The 22,446-nt window shown below is 38.7% G+C and overlaps 1 protein-coding gene across 13 annotated transcripts in view; it reads right to left on the bottom strand.

The window, feature by feature from the left end:
- The window catches only part of LOC309614518 (uncharacterized protein), a 368,580-nt gene that overhangs the window by 113,440 nt on the left and 232,694 nt on the right, over positions 1-22,446 (bottom strand). For 4 of the 13 annotated variants that reach the window (XR_014236211.1, XR_014236213.1, XR_014236215.1 and 1 more), the window contains one exon: positions 6,105-6,265. The exons of 8 other annotated variants lie outside the window; for them this stretch is intronic. The gene's annotated coding sequence lies outside the window, so the exon portion shown is untranslated. Of the gene's footprint in view, positions 1-6,104; positions 6,266-16,424; positions 16,957-22,446 lie in introns of those variants that run through there. One more of the 13 variants, XR_014236226.1, reaches the window with a different exon arrangement.

Below are 22,446 nucleotides of genomic sequence, written 5' to 3'. Positions count from 1 at the left end.
GTAAAGTTCAGGAAAGGTGACAACTGATATCAGTATAATATTGATGGAAATCAGACTGACTCCTGATTCCTACAAAGGTGTTTCCATGTATCAATCTTCCCCATGAAATAAAAAATACCTTTCTGGAATGAAGGAAGGATGGTATGGAAAACTGGGTGGTATAAATGCCTGCACTACTCCCTTCACCTTCTCTAACTTATTCTCTGCCCCTTTACCATCCACATCGTCTTGGTGACAGTTTTTAATTGTGCCCATTCTGTCCACTTGCATATACTGTGAGTGCCTGATGATTTTGTGGTAATCAGTTGCTCTATTTGATTGCTTCTAATACATTCTCTACTTTATTAATCTCTGCTGACAGAAAAAAATAAAATCTTCCCAAACCACCAGATACAATAATTTGTGTGCAAATCCTCTAGGAACCTCTACACGATTTTTCAAGCTTACGTATAATGTCATGATTTGAGTGCTTTATTACACTTATTCAATTTAAGCTGATTTAGGCAAGTGCTATGTCTTATTCTTCGTATATTTAGACTTTTCCTAGTCAAGTCTAGCACAGAACATGCTCAGTCAAGGTTAGTTGAATTTAATTAAGTTCCTTTTCCATGGAAATACATTCTTAACTCCATTCAATAGTTGTTCTTCAATGTCTGTCCATTTCTCCAACACTCATCTTGTTTCAACAGCACAGCCTAACAGACACGCAAGTTTCCTCTCAGATAATATAACACATTCGGCCTCTACCGATCTTTTGCCTGCTTGTATACTCATCCAAGCAAAGATTATTGCCAAGGTCTCGCATGTGAAGAAATTCAATTAACGTGAGCCCGTTTATATCAAAGTACCCGTGGCTAGAATGCTGTTTACACACTCATATTTTGTAATCAGAACGTTACAGCGTCCTTTTAAAGTCTAGCCCTACTTCCATCTCTTTCAAAAAGCCTTCCGGGCTTCTAATTCATAATTCTTGCTGCTGTGTGAAGCCTCTGGATGGCCAACGTCAAGGTAAGAGATGGAGGCCTGCATCAGGGTGATAAAGACAGAGACTGAGAGTAAAATTGTTGCCATTTTGGTGATGGCATTAGAATGAACAATGGTTTAGATGGATGTGGGGTAGGCTGAATAATGACTCCCCCAAAGATGGGGGACCATGTCTGAATCCCAGCAATTGTGGCTTGTTACCTGGTGAGTTCAGAGAGACTTTGCAGATAGGATAAAGTGGAGGATTTTGAGATGGGGAGAGTACCCGGGATTACGCCCGTGGGCTCAGTGTGGTCATATGGGTCCTGATAAAAGGGAAGCCGCAAGACCAGAGTCAGTAGTAGGAAACGTGACCATGGAAACGGGGTTATAGTGATACGAGGAGGGAGCCCTGAGCCAAGAATGCAGGCAGCCTCTAGAAACTGAAAAAACATGGAAACGATGATCTCCTAAAGCCTCAAGAAGGACAACCCTGCTACCATGTTGATTTTAGATCTCAAACCTCCAGAACTGAAAGAATAAATGTGTGTTGTTTTAAGCCACTAAGTTTGTGGTAATTTGCTGCAGCAACAATAGCAAACCAATATAGAAAAAATGAGCTAAACAATCAAAGAGATCTCCATCAGACATGACTAAGGCTCCCCCCACCACCAGTGACGTCCTGGAGGCCAGATGGGGAGACAACTTCCACCTCCTCCTGGTAGTAATGAGGTCCCCCTCCCCTTCAGTACTGGGCTGGTGTCAGTGGAGACCAGTCAGTGGGAGCAGTGATGAAGCCCTCCTGACCCCCGGGGCACGGAAGTACCCGTGGGAACCTCCGCCCATGCCCAGCAACAGCAAGGGTGCTTCCCACTATGTGTCAACGGAGGCCCGGTGGGGACCTTGGACCTCTGCCTACCCCTGTGTAATAAGGGGGGACCCACATTCCCTACTGGAGCAGTATTAGAGAGAAACCCCTGAAATAAAAGGTTTATATAAGCTCCTGAGCCCGGATTAAAATTACCGCAAAATTATTAATATTGTCCATTTAAAATGAACTGGTACATCTACATAAATAAGCAATAGGTTGCTTAAAGAAAGAACTGTCAAATCTAAAAGTCTCAGGCCAATATTCTCGGTTTACTCCAAGCTTCAATTTTGCTAATGTGGTTGGCTTTCTTGAAATCTTGGGCTTTTGCCAGTGGTGACCTTTTTGTATGGTTTTGAAATTTTTTAAATGTAGTGTATGTGAATGGAAGCTGTTAATCCAAACATTCTTTTTCTTGCGCTATAATTAGACTTCCCAGTCATCCAGTATTTTTAATAATAGCACAGTTTCCATCTTGGCCAAAATGTAAATGCCAACGAGGAAACACGTTTCTAGAATGAAGCTGCTTCTTTCTTTTCACCATGTCAGTGTGCAAGAGATGAGGCATTTGATTTCAATCACCTTAATTAACATGAAGAATGTTCTGCTTTGATGTCACTCATTTTTTACTAGCATTATTCGCCTACCTGTTAGTTTGAATCCAGTGATGGTTGAACTATTTTTAATAAACTTCCTTATCAATACAAGACGTAAATGCCCTTGGTATGGTTTCTGGTTCCCTGACTGACGCTGAATAAGGTAAAAATAAGAAATATTTACCTTAACCCATAGCCCCATGTCCTGACACTCCAAATATGTTCTGTCTCAGTCCCATGTTTGTTTCACTTATAACTTAACCACATTGTGAATTTGTTCATGGGTGTTTACTAGGTTTTTGTCTGTGTTCCTATCTAGACTATGACCTACAGCCACAAAACTCTGTCTTTTTACCGTTCAATTCTCACTGCCTTGCCAAGGTCATGGATTAGCCACTTAATGAATGTTTGTAGAAGAAATGAGTGAATCACAGTAAACAGTCAGTTGAGTTGCTTCTTACAGACTTGGATTTTTGTCTCACAATTTTTCCACTGCAGTAACTTTACACTATTTCAATGATTTCTGTAATTTGACTATGCACAAATTGGACAGATAGATAAATAGATAGATAGATGATATAAAAGTGAAAATTTTACCAATTTTAACCTGTTCTAGATGAGCAACATATCTTTTTATGGTCTAAGTTGTAGTTCCTTGGTTTATTTTATATTTATGCTTGCATCTTGTTCACAAATAATTCTGTAAAAAAGCTGTGCTTGAAATAATCAAATAAGTGGATTATGTAGTTATTTTCCTTTTAACCATTATTCCTAAAGATGTGCCAAATTATAGGTTTCTGAAAAGAATCTCTTTATTTCCATTATTATAAAAATGATGTGTGAGTACACTGGCATTCTTTCTGAGGTCTTTTGAATGCATGTATCTCTGTGTCAGGGAACGAATTTTTATCTTTTCTTCATGACTGTCTTTGTAGGAAGGTATCATTCACGCTCCTCCCTTTCCTTTACACTGTCTGACCTCGTCCGTAAGTTTTCTTCAGACCGTAGCTCGCACGCGGTGTGTGCTGCATCCACACTGAATCCCAGGACATGCATTTTGCTCTGAGCTTTTCTTCTCTCCCTAGTTCGAGAATCATTCACCTGATTTATAACTCTTCCAAGTTTCTTTTTACCTTGACTTCCCCAGTTTTTAAGGCATTCGGCAATTTTACTTTCTTTCCGTTCTAAGTACTTTTCTCTTCATCACAAAGCAAATCAATTGTTTTAACGCACGAGCCCGAGGGCAGGAAAAGCTGCCAGACAGACCCTGGAACCTTCCATAGAGGCTCTGACTGGAGGTGGGGGGCAGCGGTGGGCTTTCGCGGAACACGAGGCCCAGCACGCGGCCGCAGGATTGACAGGGAGGGGAAGCATATCCAGCACCCAGGGGACACTGTCTGTCTGAATCAAGGTTGCCAGTCCCTACCTTTGCCCTGATTTTTCAAGGATTGACTTCCAACTTGTGAGGCAGATGCTCTAAATTTCTGAGGGGGTTCATGAAGTCCGGCATCTACTTTGCCCCAAGCCCAAAGACTGACATAAAAAGAAAGAGACTTTTAACAATGTAAGTATTTAAAGTCCTGTTTGTTCTCTCTCTCGTTCTCTCCTCTCATTCTCTCTCTCTCCTGACTCTGTACATGTGTGTGTATCTGTGTGTGTTATATTGAAGACCCCTTATTAATTTGCTAAAACTGTATACATAAATGATGCGTTAAAATCGAATTTTCATTTTTCTGGAAATCAAGCCAATATGTAATACATAATTTATAAAATTTGAAAAATGAAGAAAATAAGAAATATTTACCTTAACCCATAATCCCATGCTTGTGCTCCTTTGTGATTATTTAATTATTTTTATCTAATTAATTGTGTGTCTATTTTCTCTCCTTGATGGTAAACACTATGACAGCCAAGACTGTACCTGGTTTTCTTCTAACTATTAAAATTAACAATGCTTTGCGTGTAATATGTGTATATACAATATGTAGTTAATACCTAAAATCAAGCCTTGCTTATAGTGTATGTATATCCAAATACAGTTTATACACACAGAATATGATTGTGTAATTAAAAATTGTATTATATATTAGTTAACATTCTGTATTTTACTTTTTCATTCAACATTATACCATAAGTTTCATCATAAGCATTAGGTCTTTTAAACTCATATGTTATTACACTTCTCTTTCACAGCTGGGAAAATTGAGGCTCAAAGAGGTTAAGAAAGTTGTCCAGGATCACACAGATAGTAGGTGGCAGAAGTGGGACTCTCATCTAAGGTCTATTTACTCTGAAGCAGTAGTACTCAGCCCCTAGTTTATTAGTCAGTTCAACACTACTAAAAAAAATTTTTTTTTCTCTATAAAATCTTGATGAATATCTTTATTTTGCCAACATCTCTGATTATTTCCTTAGAATATAATCCTCAAGGAAGTCAAAAATTCATAGGGTATGAGCATGTCTAAAACTATAGGAAGGAACAGCCTTTCATGATGTTTTCATGGAAGTTTCTATGTCACTGTGCCTATAATGTGTTAAGAATAATTACTTTTATAAATAATATTTGCCCACGTGATATTCTTTTGATTGCTGGGTTTGGTATTTTTAAAAAACCTCTTTATTATTACTGAGATTGACTATTCCCTATGTGTATTGGGATGTATTTTCTTTTGTGAAAAACGAATTCCTGTTGCCTTAGAACAAATCCAAACTCACTCTCATTATCTCCAAGAACCTTCACATTCTGTGCAATAAAAGTGCATTGACTGAATAAATTGACGCTATGTGAATGTAACCCTTTTCCCCACTATATATCTCAATTGTTCATGGTTAATATGTTGGAAAATTTTTTTCCAATTTAACCTATATCTGGACATTTCACTGAAAACTCCTCTTGAGCATTCTCACTGCAAACTGACACAAAGCATTGGGGTCTGTGCCAGGGTTGAGGTTTTCTGAATGTTTATATTGCTTCTCTTGGTTTTCCAAGTATGTAATCACATCATTTGCAAATAGCAATCATGCTTTCCCCGTTCTAGCAATTATATCTCTCATTTATTTGTCCTATACACAACTTTTGGTCATGACAGTAGGCAATCTAGACCTCTCTTTTCCCAAATTAAAGGCACTGTTTTACTAGTTTATAATGTTAACTAATAGTAGGGTATAAATATTTTTTAAAATGTTAAAGAAGATATTTCTATTTCTAGTTTCCCAAGGATTATATGGAAAAATATTTTTGAATGTTATTAAATGCATTTTCAATGCAAATGAATGTCTTAATTTGCAGTTGTTCTCATATGAAATATTTTATTATTTTGTTAGATATCTTAAACTTCATCTTTTTTTATTATTGTAATGAATTATACTCATTTACGCTGACATTAAATACTGTAGAATATTTCAATTTATATTCTAAGTTGGTAGATCTATAGTTTATTTTTCCTGTGTTGTTTCCATATAAGAGTTGTGCAATATTTAAAACTTAGAAAGCTTTGCACATTTCTAGAATATAAAAACTGCATATAAAATATATTCCTTAATTTTTTTCTTATGTAATTCCCTGCAGTGGTCCACTTTCTATGACTCATCATCATAAATGACTAGTGTTAGAAGATCGGCTAGTCTATCTTCTCTGTTTCACACATGAAGAAGTAGAAATCCAGGCTCTACATTACCTGTCCACTGTCACAGATGGTAAGGTGTCATCCGCACCCTCTCATAACATGTACACCTGCAGCCCCCAGGAACGGCAGAACCTGAGAAAGGGGTCTGGCTCCTGAATCACCGTAGCAAGTAGCTCTGCCCGCCACACAGAAACATGGCCATTGCACTGCGCCTGAGAAAATAATAACAGACACGAATAAAAGGATAAATCCAGGTGTTCTGATTTCTAACCTGGCTATTTGTAGATTTAATGATCGCCCCATTATTTAATCATGGCGATCTAAATATAAAAACAAATAAATATTGATATCAACTACTTTTTGGCCATGTAATTTCAGACAATAGTTATATGACTCCCCACTTGTCCTAGCTGGTCAGCATGTTCCACAGAACCTCTGCAGATAGAAAGAAACACCAACATGTGAATACAGCCTATCCACATGTACAATATATTGAAATTAGAAGCAACAGGAGAAAGAAGATAAATAGAGACAAATGACTCAGCTGAGCAAACAGAAATGCAGCTAAGGTCCACTGGAAATATGTTATTGTCATTTTGTCTTTTTTGTTTTTGTTTATCTTCAATGCACCTGGGCAAAACTATGATTTCCAGTTATAGATGAGGCTGGCATTCGCCCGTAAATCCAGACATGGAGATAGCAAGCTCAGTAAGAACATGAACCATGCCCCAGAATCAACACTATAAATTTGCAATGCTAACATGAATAATTAAAAAGCAGAATTAGTCTGACACAGTTACTTCTTTATTATGTTAACATTTTATATAACACTGGAAGGTGTGGTAATAATTGAATAAAATCCACATCTTGTATAATTACACAGGATTATCCAAATAATTGCTAAGATAATGACACCACCACTGCCTGCAATCAGTGACATGACGAAGGGCATGGGTAGCCAATCTGGTGGTTCCATCAAGACTAATATTAGGTGAACCTGGAAAGCAGGTAAGTGCCCTGGGGTAAGCAGGTATCTCACACTAAAAAGAGGGACTAGGCTGAACATGATGAAGGAAAATTGAAAATTCAAATTCTAAAACAGCTAAGAATATATGTGATACAGGGGAAAATGGGAAATCTAAAATACATACTAGTCTTGGGCACCAAAGAACTATAGGTGTGAAGTTTTATTTTGTCTTTTATTATTACTTTTCATAGCTAAGATAGTTAAAACTTAACCTGATATTCTTGAGCAGAGTTGAATTTCAATTATTTTTAAATTTGCACCATATATTCAAACTGCTTTGGAATATACATTCTCCACACATTTAAATGGCACTGTTTTGAAAGTATCATGGCTTAAGACATGGAAAGGGGTTGACAGAGTGTTGTTCGCTACAAAATTCTTATAATTATTTTCAAAGACTAGCTGGAATTTTTGTGAATAATGTATTAACCTGAATTAATCTGAAAAGTAAATTATCTTTTAAACTTTTTTCCCTCTCATATAAATTAATGCTACTTGTGGGAATATATTGATCTGACTCAATCAAACAACACTTGTAAAGTTAATGAAAACCGAGTATCTGTAGATTAAACATAGAGGATGAATTGCTTCATGATATTTTGTCAAGCGCAATGTGAGTATTGCTGTTGAATTCTGTTTTCCATTATCACTGCAAAATGTTATTAAAAGTATTTGCGAATTCAAAATCATTAAATCTTTTGACCTCTACAAATGAAATAAGCCCTGAAGACACAGCATCAAAATTCTAATTCTCCTTCAAACCATTGTATATTTGAGGACTAATTAATTCATTAGTTTTTTTACACGATAAAGTTCATCTTGACTTTGCATTCCATTTTAATTACTTTAAGAGTTCAAGAGCTGATTTGAACTTATGATAATTTTACTTGAGATATGTTATCTTGAAAAATTTCCTCAAACTCTCATTTGCAAATACATAGTCTAAGATATCGCAAATATATTTAAAGGTAAAAGTAGCAAAAATGCAATAACCACAAATGAAAACATTGAAAATAAACACAAGGATGTGTTTGCCAAATCCCTTTATCTTATTTTCTTACCACCCTGGCCTTTTCTCCAAATGGAAATGCAAATGTGAAACCACAGTCTTCTGCCACTAAACCTCTTTCATGCCTCTTTTTAAATGTTTCATTCAGACTAGAGCAGGTAGTTGTTCCTGTGCTGAGCTGTGACTAGTTCTGAAACCTATTCTTTACAGACACTTCCCCAACACTCCTCTAATATTTCATAATAATCACTCTTTAGGCGAAGGCTTTTAAATGAGCCTGTTAAAACACAGATGTTGGAGAGGGAAACACAGGGAAGACTAGATTAATTCAACAGTCCCAAGATATTTTAAAAGGATCGTAGGGTTTATGGATAATTTTTATTCATAAAGTTTGGCCAAATGTGTTTGACTAATCATTTCTTTAAGACCCCACTTAATTCCATGTTCACTTATTCCTTCACTCCATAAATACTTATTTCCTGCCATGGACCAGGCACTGCCCTTGGTACAGTAACTGTTGAGGCACATTCTCCATGAACACATCTTCCTTTGCTCCACCCCACGGGGCACCCTTAGTTCTCCTGTAGTCCCAAAACGTACGGTCACTTAGCCTGCACTGACCCATATCCCTTGTGACTTCTGCTTCCTCTACCTGGACCGTCAGCTCCTGGAGGGTGGTGGTCTTATTCCGTACACAGCACTGGCCAGCGTCTGATTGTAATGGTGCTGGAGATGCTGGTAGCCTAGAAGTTAAAAATGTGTTGTATACATGTATATTCTTTGGCTTCCAACTCACATGCTCTATTTCCTAATGCCCTGTTTGGGCTGACTGGCTTACTACCCACTGACAATTTGAACTGATTTCAGAATATCCCGATAGACTAAAAAAATATAGGGCAATATTTCAAAATCCGGTTTTCCAATTCCAATCTTGAGGGACAATTTTCATAATATATTTATTTCAGAGACTTTTAAGATATTGATTTGGGGGAGGAAAGGTGAATTTAGGAGTAGAATCTCTATTGCATTTAAGCTCTAGCTACATGGCTTTTCCAAAAAATAGCTTCCATTGACAACAGTGTTCACTTAGTACCTACTATGTGCTAAAAAGATGTGCAAGGTGATATCTCATTGTGGTTTTGATTTGCATTTCTCTGAAGATTAGTGATGTTGAGCATTTTTATGTACTTGTTGATCCTTTATACGTCTTTTTTGGAAAAATGTCTATTCAGGTTTTTTGCCCACTTTTTCAGTTGGGTTATTTGGTTCTTTTGCTATTAAGTTGTAGGAGTCCCTTATATATTTTGAATATTAACCCCTTATTGGATATAGGGCTTGTAAATATTCTCTCACTTTCTATAGGTGCTGATTGTTTCCATTGCTATGGAGAAACTTTTTAGTTTGATGTAGTCTCACTTGTTTATTTGTGCTTTCTTTGCCTGTGCTTTTGGTGTCCCATCCAAAAAATCATCACCAAGATCAGTGTCAGTGAGCTGTCTCCCTATGTTCTCTTCTTGCTGGACACCTTAAATATGTGCAAGTTTAACACATCAATCATCCTCCGATAAAGCTGGGGAAAGTAAAGAAAGAAATTATTCATCAAAATTGAAAAAAAATATGCAAGACATTGAGGTTTTCATTGTGAAAAATATGGGATCCTTGTCAATGCAATTAGGCTCTAGGAACATGTAAATAAACCATTACAACAACCACTAAGGACTGTCTTGAGGTTTGTACAGAAAGCAAAGGAAATACATGGGAAGCACATCTATTCTATTTTGCAGGATTCTTTGGAAAAAGATATGGAGAAATTAGCCAAAAGGAGGAAGGTAAAGGATAAGCAAAGTGTTTCAGGTGGAATAAACTGGGAAGGTCCACCAATGACAAGGGCTATAGTTTATTGATTAAGCTCATGGGAATGTATGTGTCCCATCTTAAAGCAGCAGAGGAGGGCTTCCCTGGTGGCGCAGTGGTTGAGAGTCTGTCTGCCAGTGCGGGGGACACGGGTTCGAGCCCTGGTCTGGGAAGATCTCACATGCGGCGGAGCAACTAGGCCCGTGAGCCACAATTACTGAGCCTGCGCGTCTGGAGCCTGTGCTCCGCAACGAGAGAGGCCACGATGGTGAGAGGCCCGCGCACCGCGATGAAGGGCGGCCCCCACTTGCCGCAGCTGGAGAGGGCCGTCGCACAGAAACGAGGACCCAATACAGCCAAAAATAAAATAAATAAATAATTTAAAAAAAAAAAAAAAGAGAGAGAGAAGAAAAGAGAAGTTAATTAAAAAAAAAAAAAAAAAGCAGCAGAGGTAAGACATGTATATCCACCTCACAAGGGTTTATTTGTAAAGCTCAAATGAGATGAAAGTGTGAATGTGCATGAGAATATGGGCCTTTCTAACTTCACTAGGGTGGCTTATATTTACAGTAAAGACTAATTTTTAAATGATTATTCAATTTACTTAATTTATTGAAGTACAAGTAAAAATAATTTGTTATTAAATCTAGTTTATACATATTACTCTATTTATAAATATAGTACCACTTATCAAGTATTTATAAGGTTTTTATATCTTAGATGATTAAAATCCTTTATACATTGTAAACATTATAAATTTAATATATTCAGTTTCCTAAGTACCTAATTGTCTATCTAACAAGCAAAATATTTCTAGTTATTAAATAAGTCTTATAAATCTAATGAGTTATGCTCATAAAGTTGATTATTATAAGTTCTAAATATTACAATACTGCTTAAAATCTTAGTGAAAATTCCTTTATACCTTTCAATCATAAATGTTAAGGTAATGAGTCTCTTTACACATTTCAAATAGAAAAATAAGTTTTATCTGTTAAGCCTCTAACCTGCCAAGTTCTTTTAAGCATAATAAATAAAACAATACTAAATGTTTGCAGTTGTTCTCAATGGAACACAAGAATATTCAGAAAATGGGCTTGATTTTCTTCATAATGTTTCATATTTAGTTCCAGTTTTTCTGGAATTCATATTCAATATGCTTACCCACTGACAATTATTATCATTCCAAACAAATCGAGATTCCCTTTTCAGTATTTTTATATCACCCATAGAGATACTTGGCCAGGATGATGGCCTGATTTGTACCCCAGACACTGTTTGAGAGCAGGAAGCCCTATAGACACAAGAACAGAACTCCACAACTACTGAGGACTACAGGGTCTACAGACTCATCTGAGTTAAAGCTGAAGCCTACCAACCAAAGCTCTCCATCCACTGATTGAATTAAACACATTTATTTACCGCTTAATTCTGTTCTGAAGTAATATTCCTCTTCTTCGCATCTGGTAGGACCAGTTTCTTTAGATATTTCCCTGACGCCCCACTGGGCCCCCTTCATCCCCGGAGGGTCTGTCACCTCACGCACATCACTGATGTGTAGTCAGTGCCGGGCGCTGCCCTGGGCGCTGATGTACAACCAACACACGGGAGACTCATTCTTTCATGAGGTTTCCACGCTAATGGATTAGTGTCCCACTAGCAGTTAGAGCATTAAATGAGATCGTGGAAGAGTAACTGAATGACTCCTTCCTTAGTTGGTCAGGTAAACCCTTTTCAAAAGAAAATAAAGAAGATGTGTAAAAATCAGAGAAGAAAAGGAGAGAAGGAAGTGCTAGTGAGTTGGGATTGAACACAATGTACTTCAGCGTCTGAACGTCAGTCAGGCCGGAACACAGTAAGTTAGGGAGAGAAAGGCTAGAGAGGAAACCACAGCCAGATCTTGCAGACACTTTTAGGCAAAGATAAATTTGGGGTAAAAAGCCATCAGAGTTGTAAGCAAGGGTGCGGCATGGTCACATTTTAGAAAACCTTTCTATTGATTACTGTGTGAAAAACTGGTATTAAGGATTTAGAATGAAAGTAGTGGGGCAAGGATGCAGTTAATCAGGTGATGGATGGCGGTGAACTAAAGGTGGAGGTGGTGAGAAGAGGTCAGGCTCAGGATGTTTTCCAGGCACAGAATAAGTAAGACTTGTGGATGGAGTGACTCTGGGCACTGTGTGTGGAGACAGTCAATCACTGCTGATGGATTAACTTCAAAACTTGGGCTTTGAGAACCATGGTTGTGGGAGCTCTACTGGGGGCATGTTGAGTTTGAAATGCTTATTTAACACCCAACTGGAAAAGTCAAGAGCACAGCCTGACATACAGGCCTGAGTTATACGGAGATGAGTCAGGACTTAGGAATATATTTGAGAGTCATGACCTATAGGTGTATTTAAGCCGTGAAAGAGTTGAGGTCACAGACAGAGCAGGTAGACGGCCAAGGTTACAGTGCCCCGGAGCCAGGGCTGCAACATTTTAAAGACAAGAAGAAAAGGAAGACCAACGAGGGAAAAGAAAACAAAGGGAGTTCACGGGGAATACGGTATAGAAGGAAAAACTGAATTTTTGTTTGGATAGAAGTTCAGGGGAGAGAAAAAGAGTTCAAGATGGAAAACACAGTGAATGGTGTCAAATACTGAAAAGCATCTGGGTGAGGAATAAACAGAGAAGCAAGTGCTGGATGTGAGGACACGGACGTGAGGCCAGAGCCTGACCAGGGAGGGTCGCAGTGGGGAGCGCGTGCGGATAGAAAGAGGACAGCGGCTCAGCAAGTCCTCTGGGTAAACACAGGCGATCTCGTGCTTCTAACTCAGTGGAGCGGAGAGATGAGGGGACAGCTGGAAACCATGTGGGCAAGGAGGCAAGTGCAGATGTTTTCATCAGGAGAAAACGTGGTTTTAGGATGAAAGAACGTAAATAATAAAAATAGCTGTATTGATGGTGCAGGGGAGAGGAAAGGTCCCAGCAGGAGCCAGGCTTTGAGAAGCGAGGCCAGCTCTCAGGTAAGGGCAGGTCTCTGACGGGAGCGGAGACAGCGATTCCCTGTCATGGGGAAGGAGGTGGAGAAGAGGGAGGACGGGCACGCACCTGGCTGATGTGCTGGTTAGGAAACAGAAAAGATGAAGAGGATTTCCATTTTTCTCAATGATACGTAAAGGAAGACCATCAACAGAACGTGGAAGGGGGCTAGATTCAAAACTTATGAAGAGATAGAAGTTGTCAAACAGACATTTAGCAAAAGCAAAAGACACAGTGAGAAAGTATGGACAGTTGGCTTGATCTGATGGTGTCCATTTGCCATGTTCCCAGGCAGAGGAGGGCTTGAGGCATTCTGCCAACGTTAGCTTTCTCTCAGGAATTTAACAGGAGAAAGAGATGATGGGGTAAGAATGCCTGCAAAAGAGAAATTATAGCAACTTACCGTGACATCCAAGCTGAGTAGGGAGGATTTGACAACAAAATAGTGAGAAAAAGAGGCAGTGGCTTCACTCACTGGTGGTGATGGCGCGAGAGGTGTGACATGGAAATGGGGGAGGGAATATGCAAAATCAGGTTTTATACATATGAATATTTGACTTTACAAATATTTGAAATTGTAGCAACTAAATATGACTGAGTTATTCACAGTTGATTGTCCTTCTAAAGACACAGCATATAGACATACCCAGTATCAACATACTTATTATCAACTTTACACACATGTATGTCTTTCAAAGACATACATATTTCCCCCCTTTGGGGGGAGAATTTATCATCAAAATGAACTTAGAGGAGTTCATTCAAATAAATTCCCTAAAATAGAAACTTACAACAGCTATTCATGATTTAAAGGCTGGAATAACAAGAGAATAAGATATTCAAAGTGGTTTAGGTAACTTCCAATTTCCAGTCGGGCATTTAAGGAGTTGGAAACTCATGGCACCTACAATAAGAAAAACTAAACCAACTGAAAATCAAAACTCTTATTAGATCCATCAGACAGGTGAGGTCAAACGGCACATGGCTGCCCCCGAAGTTAGAGAGAACAGGCAGATACAGAGAATCACACTCACCAGCAGAAGCTCAGGGGCAGACATGCTGCTGGAACCAGTAGGAGGACAGAAAAACCTAGCTAAAATTGACGAACAGCTAGAAGTTCAGTGTAGACAAGTTGAAATCTACACCTAGGCTTATCATAATCAAACTGCAGAAGTGAAAGACCAAGAGATGATCTTGAAAGAAGCCAGAGGAGAAAAAAAACTTTACTTACAGAGGAGCAGGAGTAAGAATTACATCGGGCATCTCTTCAGAAACCATGAAAGCAAGAGAAGAATGGGACAAAATACTTAAAATATTGCAAGAAAAAAACAACCACCCAGATTTCTGTACCCTGTGAAATTATCTTTCAAAAGTGAAGGAGAAATAAAGACTTTCTCAGACAAACAAAAACTGAGAGATTTTGTTGCCAGTAGATCTGCCTGCTTTGCAAGAAATGTTAAAAGAAATTCTTCAGAAAGAAGGAAAATGAGAGTGGTCAGAAACTAAGCTCTACATAAAGAAAGGAAAGACATTAGAAAATGAATAAATGGTAAAATAAAATCTGCTTTTCTTATTCTTAACTGACCTAATAGATAACAGTTTGTTTAAAATAATAACAAAACATTTGATGGTTATAGCTTAGAAGTATATGAAATGAACAACAGAAATGTTATAGGAAAGGGAAGGAGGAATTATGAACCCTCTGTAATAAAATATCTTCACTATCCATGAAAAAGTGATTTGTGTTGTTTGGAAGAAAACTTGGATTAGTTGTAAATGTATACAATAAACTCAAGGGCAATACTAAAAAAAAATTGATATGCCAAGAGAGAAGAAATAAATGGAGTCATTGGAATCATATATCATTTTAAATGTCAGTGGTCTAAACTCACTAATTAAAAGACTCAGACTGTCGAGTCGATGGAAAGACAAACCCAACCATATGTTGATCATAAGAAACAGTGATTTAGGGCACATGTCATGATGTTTTGCTGTAACTTAGTCTCTCCATATATACTGTCCCACATACACACCCTCCTAGCCTGGACGCGGAGTCTTAAGACATCTACTGATATAGTGATTAGAATATCCACGCTTCCCCACTTGGTGAAAGCACAGGGCACCTCCCGAGGCTGACGGTTTAGTGTTCTATTTGGGTAATTACGTAATTTGGCTATTCACCTAAAGCGCTGTTGACACCTCTCTGATTTCCAGCTGGGCCCAGGGTCCTAGAAGAGCGCTCGTTAAGTGCCCCAAAGCAGTCTTTTCCATCAGGGTGATGTGTCTCCTGGATTTTGACCTGATTTAGGAACCAAGACCAGCGTCTAAAATCCCTAGAGAACATGGCGTAGCAGGGCCCACGCTGACCAGGTGATCACGTGTGCCGTGCCCCTGGGTATTCACTTCCTCGGTGCTACTGGAGAAACGGTCTGAGCCCTAAGCTATCGTGTTTTCCACTAGACTGGCGATTAGGTGTATTTACCTCCCAAATGTGTCTCCACTTGGGAATGCCATGAAACCACCTGTGAACATTCTTTGCGTGCTTTAGGAGAGGACTTATACTAATATTGGGTCACCAGGCCACAGACTGAAAACTCCGGAGAGGAATTATCAGGCTAACAGAAGCATCCCAAACTCACCTCCCTTAGGCTGGCAAGTTTCCATTTCTGATTTCCTTACATGTGTTTCATCCCCAGACACAGTCTTATATTCAGAAGAGCAAATCTAGTCCTTACGTGCCACAGGCAACCACAATCTGCGTCCCGTTATACACAAGCAGATGCCTTAGCAACAGACCATCTTGATTGACGGCCACACAGAATTATGACAGCTATGCCGTTTGGCATTTTCTACGCTAGATGGTGGTGGTATTTCTCAAAGTCATTGGGAGAAACTAAGATTGTACACATGCCCTTGAAACCACAAACTGAGGAGCAATGTGCTCATTTACCTAGAGGATGAATCAGGAGCACTGACTGCATCACTTCTTTTCACCAAATTATCCAGGTGGGATATTTAGGCAGGGCTAAAAATATCCTCTCCTATGGAGGAAACAGAGGTGTCTCCCTGTACTGGCTTTCGGTCAGCACCACACCCAAGAAAGGTAGCTCAGTGTATCGCTCCCTGGTGCTGAGTTACCCTCATGGCAATGTGCTGTCGCGTCCTCCTGGGCCTGTGGCCCGTGTGTGACTGAGGTCCATGGTCTCCCCACGTGTACTCACTGCCTGTCTCACCCCCATCCTTGCCCGGTGGTCAAGTTATCCACTTCTGACGTAGAGCTTACCCACGGCGCCTGCAATAGCGGGGACCTTGTAACGTGTCTTGGCCCCTGCCCCGAGGAGAGGTCGTGGGACTTGGCAGGTAAAGGATCACAGTGCTGCCTAGGTAGCCACTTACTATTGGAGCTGTTTTCACAATTATCTGTACATTGGCAAAGCTCTGACCCACTCTGATGTACCTTTAGGGAATTCAATGGAAGCCATTTAAGGACTTCCCTGGCGGTCCAGGTGTTGAGACTCCATGCTTCCAACGCAAGGGGCGCAGGTTCGATCCCTGATCGGGGAACTAAGATCTCACATGCCGCATGGCACAGCCAAAAAAAAAAACAAAGGAAGCCATTTAATGCCAAGTATAAAGGGATGAGTGTCACCATGTGTCAACTTCCAGCACCTCCCACACATACGAGCAAGTTTAAACATGGACCTGGGACCACTGAATTGGGCAAAACGAAAGAAATATTTCATGAGGGTCAAATATAAATTTATATCATTGCATCCTTCCCCGCTTCTCCGGCCAGAACATGAAGTGCGTGCTTCTCTCCCCTTCATGTTCATCATAAAGGCAGGGTCAGCTGTAAGTCAGCCAGCCCTTCGAACCGTTTTTCACCCTGTTTACGTAACAAGTGTTCACAGGGGTCATTGCAATTTTCAATGTGACAGCTGCTCTGAGGGTGACGGGGAATGTGGTCTGTTCGTGGAATTATGTCTCACTGCCTTTTCTTTTTGTCTTAAAGAGACAAGCACAGGCTAAATAGATAGAGAACTTGCTGTTTTCAAACCTTTCGCTGTTTTCTCCAGAGATGCTTGTGCTACAAGATGGGGAAAGAATAGGTTAGAATAAGCGTGCGTTTCAGTCAACACCCATTTGTCATCCCCCAAAGGAGTCAAAAGGCCAGCAATGCACTCACACCTTTTTCTCGGGAGTTCCATCAGCAGCTGTTTTCAAGTGTTCATTTCCTATTGGCGATGGATGCTATTTCTTATCACGTCAGTGGTTTCCTCTTGCCTGAGTTCACTCGGCTACAACACAACACCGTAGACTGGGGGGCTAGTAAACATCAGAAATTTTTTTCTCACACTTCTGGAGGCCAAGTGCAAGTTCAAGGCACCAGCTTGGTTAGGTCCGGTGAGGGCCCTCTCCCAGCTTCACAGCCAATCCTTCTCACTGTGTCGTCACAGGGCCCAAGAGGCACAGGGCCTCTCTCGGGTCTTTTTATAAGAACGCTAATCCCGTTCATGGGGGCTCCACCCTCAGGTCCTCATTACCCCCCCCCAAGGGCCCCACCTCCCAACACCATCATCCTTGAGGGTTAGGATTTCAACATATAGATTTTGGAGGGACAAAGATATTCACACCTTAGCACCTCTGATGGGAGGAATGAGCCATCTCTCCACGTGGGATGAGTGGCCTAAGTGCCTGCCTACATATTTCACGAGCTCAGCTAAGAAACAAGCTAAGGCACCTTCCTTCGCATTGCAATACCCCCTGAGCTGGTAACAGCTTTTTATGGGGGCGGGGGGCAGGGAGGGTGGACAACTACATGATCCAATTGAAATGTCATCGACGTTTAGACACAGGGGACAATCATGGGGAGTGCTCCTTTCTGCCTGTATTTTCCTGACAGTGTATGTTTGATATCTGGATGTAACCAGAAGACAAACTTACAATGCTTCAGTTATTAACACGATAGTCATTAGTGCCACAGATTAATGTAATATCCCTAAAAAAATTTTAATAACTCACTAACCAGCAGAAGTATAGGTACTTTTACTTCAAAATTGTTACAATATTCATACTCTCTGCCTATAGAGAAAAGCATTTACTAGTTTAACATCAATGATCAAAGACATAAGTCATGCCCTAGAAACCTGTGATTTAATATTTGGGTTTTTAAAAAAAATTTTGGTTGCTTCTTTGTTTTTACAAAATATTACTTCCCTTTAAAGGATCTAAGGCATCTGGTTACATTACGTAGCTCACCCTAAGATACTTTTAACAAAGTACCCCATTAAATTATCCTGATACATCTCACCTAAATATGGAGTCTTATGAAAATATTCCAAGGAAATTAACATGAGGAAACATATAAGTTGCCCCTTTTAATGGAATGAAAATTAGGTAAAAAAAAAAAGGAGAAATACCAATGAAGCATCAATATTAATGCAATAAGAGAAAAAATTATGAGGTGGCAAAAGAATCCTGCAGAATACTAATATCAAGTGACATATCTCCCAAGTCAGAGATGAGCTGATATGACACTGACAGATTCAGCCTTTGCTCTCCGAGCTCAGCGAGCGCCGGCCGTCATGAATCAGTCCGCAGAGGCAGGCTGCAGGCAAAGCAACTTCCTTGGCAATGCCGATATACTGTGAGAAGCCTGAAGGAACTATTTCTGTCTAAAGCCCAACGAGTACAAATTCCACAGAATTTAATTAAAAACGTCTATGCATGACAATTTTTAAAAATAATAGGAAAAAGATGATAGATTTGTGAAATAATCTCAAAAATACATCATTCCTTCCAGAGCAAATAAAAATGCCCAATTGGATATAAATAAATTGCACAAGGATTATGTCTAAATTTCCAACATCAGCAGAACTGAATATAAATATGATTAGTATGGCTTTTTATTATCTGTATTAGGATTAATTAGAAGAATATGGAAGAAGCATCAGTGAGATCAAGTTAGATTCCATATATCTGGGAACCAAAATAACCATGGTTTAAACAAGATAGTGATTTCTTTCCCTCGTGAAAGAATTTGAAAGCAGGACATCCAATAATATCTATGGCAGCTCCTGACTATCGTCTGAGAAGCAGCCTCCAAACCTCTGTTCTCCCAACCTCAGCACAAAGAGCACAAAGAGCCTCCTCAATTCACCTCATGCTCCAACAGGGGTCCCTGGGACTCCGTCCTCCTGTCAGCCCAACGGGCAGTCAAAAGGAGGAGAGAAGATGCAGCTCAGTCCAAACAACCTCAGGAAACTAGACTGAAATCTCATGGAATAATGTCGCCTCAATAGCGTCACTTAGTAACAAGGCCACACCTAGGAGCAAGGATGCAATCTTTTAATAAAATAGCAAAATGTTAACATTAGGGTTTTTCAACTAAAGGAGGAGGAAAAATAGATAATTTTTTTGGCAATTGGCAGTTCCAGCCAGAAAAAGGAAAATAAGGAATGTATGTTATTATTGTAATTGTTAAGAAGACCAGTTTTGTTTGGAGTTAAGACATCCTAGACTGAAATCCAGGTTATGTGAATTCCAAGGTTACAGATCAGGGCTAGTTATGTCAGCTCCCAGGCCCCCTTTCCAACTGGAAATGGAAATAATGATCGTACCTCCCATATGACTATTTCAGGGACAAAACAAGATAACATACTAATGAACAGCTAGATTTGATTTGCTAATACTTTGTTGAGGATTTTTGCATCTTACTTCATTATAGATACTGATCTGTAGTTTTGGGGCGGTTTTGGGATACTCTGTCTAGTTTGCATATCAGGGTAATATCAGCCTCATAAAATGAGTTGGTAAATCTTTCTTTTTCTTCTATGTTGTGTTTGTAAAATTGGTCTTAATTCTTTAAAATTTTGGTAGAATTCTTCAGTAAAACCATCTGGACCTGAAGACTTCTTTTTCAGGAGCTTTTAAATTACAAATTCAATTTCTTTTATAGTTACAGCAAGATTCAGCTTTTCTATTTTACCTTGGTTGAGTTTTGGTAGTTTATGGTTTTTGAGGAATTGGTCCGTTTCAGCTAAGGTAGCAAATTTATGAAAGCAAAGTTGTCTGTAGTATTTCTTTATTACCTTTTTAATGGCTACAGAACCTATAGAGATATTCTGGTTTCATTCTTGATACTGGTGACATTTGTCTTATCTCTTATCTTTGCGAATCTTGCTAGAGTTTTCCATTTTGATTTTTCTAAGAAATAACTCTTTATTACACTCATTTTCTCTGTAGTTTTCCTGTTTTCAATTTTATTCATTTTTGCTTTTACCTTTATTATTTCCTTCTTCCTGTTAACTTGAATTAATTTTCTCTTCTTACTAGAATTTATGGATGGAAGAATTTAGACTATCAATTCAAAGCATTTTCTTTTTCTAATGTGAGTGTTTAATGCTATAAATTTCCCTATCAGCACTGCTTTAGCTGAATCCTCAACTTTTGATATTTTGTATATGCATTTTCATTCACTTCTAAATACTTTTAATATTTCCTTTGAAATGTACTCTTTGATCCATGGATTATTTAGAAGTGTGCAGTTTATTTTAAAGTGATTGGAGATTTTTCCTCTTATCTTTTTCCTATTGATTTCTTTTTTTTTAAGTTCTCATTTTTAAAAAAATTTATTTAATTTATTTTTTGGCCGTGCCACACTGCATGTGGGAGCTTAGCTCCCCGACGAGGGATCAAGCCTGCACCCCTTGCATTGGAAGTGTGGAGTCTCAACCACTGGACCACCAGGGAAGTCCTCGCTTACTGATTTTTAGTTTGATTCCATTATTGTTGAAGAACGCACTCTGTATAATTCAAATATTTAAAAAATTAATTGAGATTGTCTTATGAACAATCATATGGTCTCTATCTTGGTGAATGTTCCATGGGTACTTGAGAAAAAATCTCAAGTGTATTTTACTGTTGTCGAGTGTGGTGTTTACACACATATGTGAGTTAGATTCTGTTGGGTGATCGGATTAGTCTTTCCTTACCCTTGCTGGTTTTCTGTCTGGTAGTTCTTCCAATTGTTGAGTGGGTTACTGGCATTCTCAATTTAACTGTGAATTTTTCTCCTGCCTGTTCTGTCACTATTTTTGCTTCACAAATTTTATAGCTTTTTTGCTCAACACATGCACATTTAGGATTACTATGTCTTCTTTGTTAATTGACCCTTTAATCATTATTTAATTGTCCTCTTTGTCTCTAGTAATTTTCTTTGATCTGAAGTCTACTTTACCTGATTTTAATATAGCCATTTATGCTTTTTTAAATTAGTGTTTCCATGGTATATTTTCTATTCATGTACTTTCAACCTAACTATATAACTGTCTTTTAAGTAATGTTCTTGTATATGGCATATAAATGATGGTGTTTTGTTTTGTTTGATCCACTGTGCCAATCTCTACCTTATAATTGGTGTATTTAGACCATTTACATTAATGGTACTTATTGATGTGTGAGAGCTCTAATCTGCCATATTAATATATACTTTTTGCTTGTATCCCTCCATTTCTTGACTTTCTGTTTCTCTTTTTTTACCTTTTTTTGGGTTACTTGAATATTACTTAGGGTTGCATCTTGATTTATTTATGTTGTCTTTTTAATGTTTTGCTTTATATAATCCTTTTAGTTGTCACTCTGGGTATTAGAACATACAGTACGTAATCACTGCCTACTGCTATCGATGTTTTATCATTTCAGGAGGAAATCCTACTTCCACTTAGGTCTCTGCATGCTCCCCACTCCTTAAATATACTTTTCTTAAGTATCTCTTTTGCATCCAGTCAACATCCTATCACTTGGTGGTTATCATTTTTTGCTTCAGCTATAAAATACCATTTAAGAACTTATAAGAAAAAGAGTAGTCTATCATAGTTATTCTTATTTTTACTCATTCCCATGTTTTCTTCCATTTCTGAAGTTTTAACCTTTCCTCTGTCATCATTTCCTTTCTCTTTATAGACCTTCTTTAGCCATTCTTTAAGGGTAGGTTTGTTAGTAACAAATTCTCTGAGTTTTGTTTCTACTGAGAATGTCCTGATTTCCCTTTATACTTAGAGATATTTTTACTGGATAGAAATCATGGCTGGCAGTTCCTCTCTTTCAGGATTTAACACGTGAGCTGCTACTTTTATGGCCTTCATGGTTCAGATGAATCATCTGTTAACATTCAAATTGCTGTTTCCCCGCAGGTAAAGTGTCATTTCTCCTAAGACGCATCCAAGGTTTTTTGTTTGTTTGTTTTGTTTTTTGTCTTTATTTTTCAGAAGTTTTAGTTATGATCTATCAGCACAGAAGTCTTCGTGTTCATCCTTTTTGGGGTTTACTCAGCTACTTAACTGTGAAAAGGATCAGAATATGCCACCCCAAAATATGCCACTTTGGGATAAGGATTATTTTGACCTGAATATTTTTGAGATTCAATGATGAATGTAGAAAGAAGCCTTCCCAGAGTTTCCTTTATCTGACTGAAAGCA

The sequence above is a fragment of the Balaenoptera borealis genome (assembly GCF_965194805.1).
Source record: "Balaenoptera borealis genome assembly, chromosome: 17".
NCBI classification, from domain to species: domain Eukaryota; kingdom Metazoa; phylum Chordata; class Mammalia; order Artiodactyla; family Balaenopteridae; genus Balaenoptera; species Balaenoptera borealis.
The sequence above is the reverse complement of the archived record's forward strand: the minus strand, read 5'-3'. Positions and strand labels throughout refer to the sequence as shown.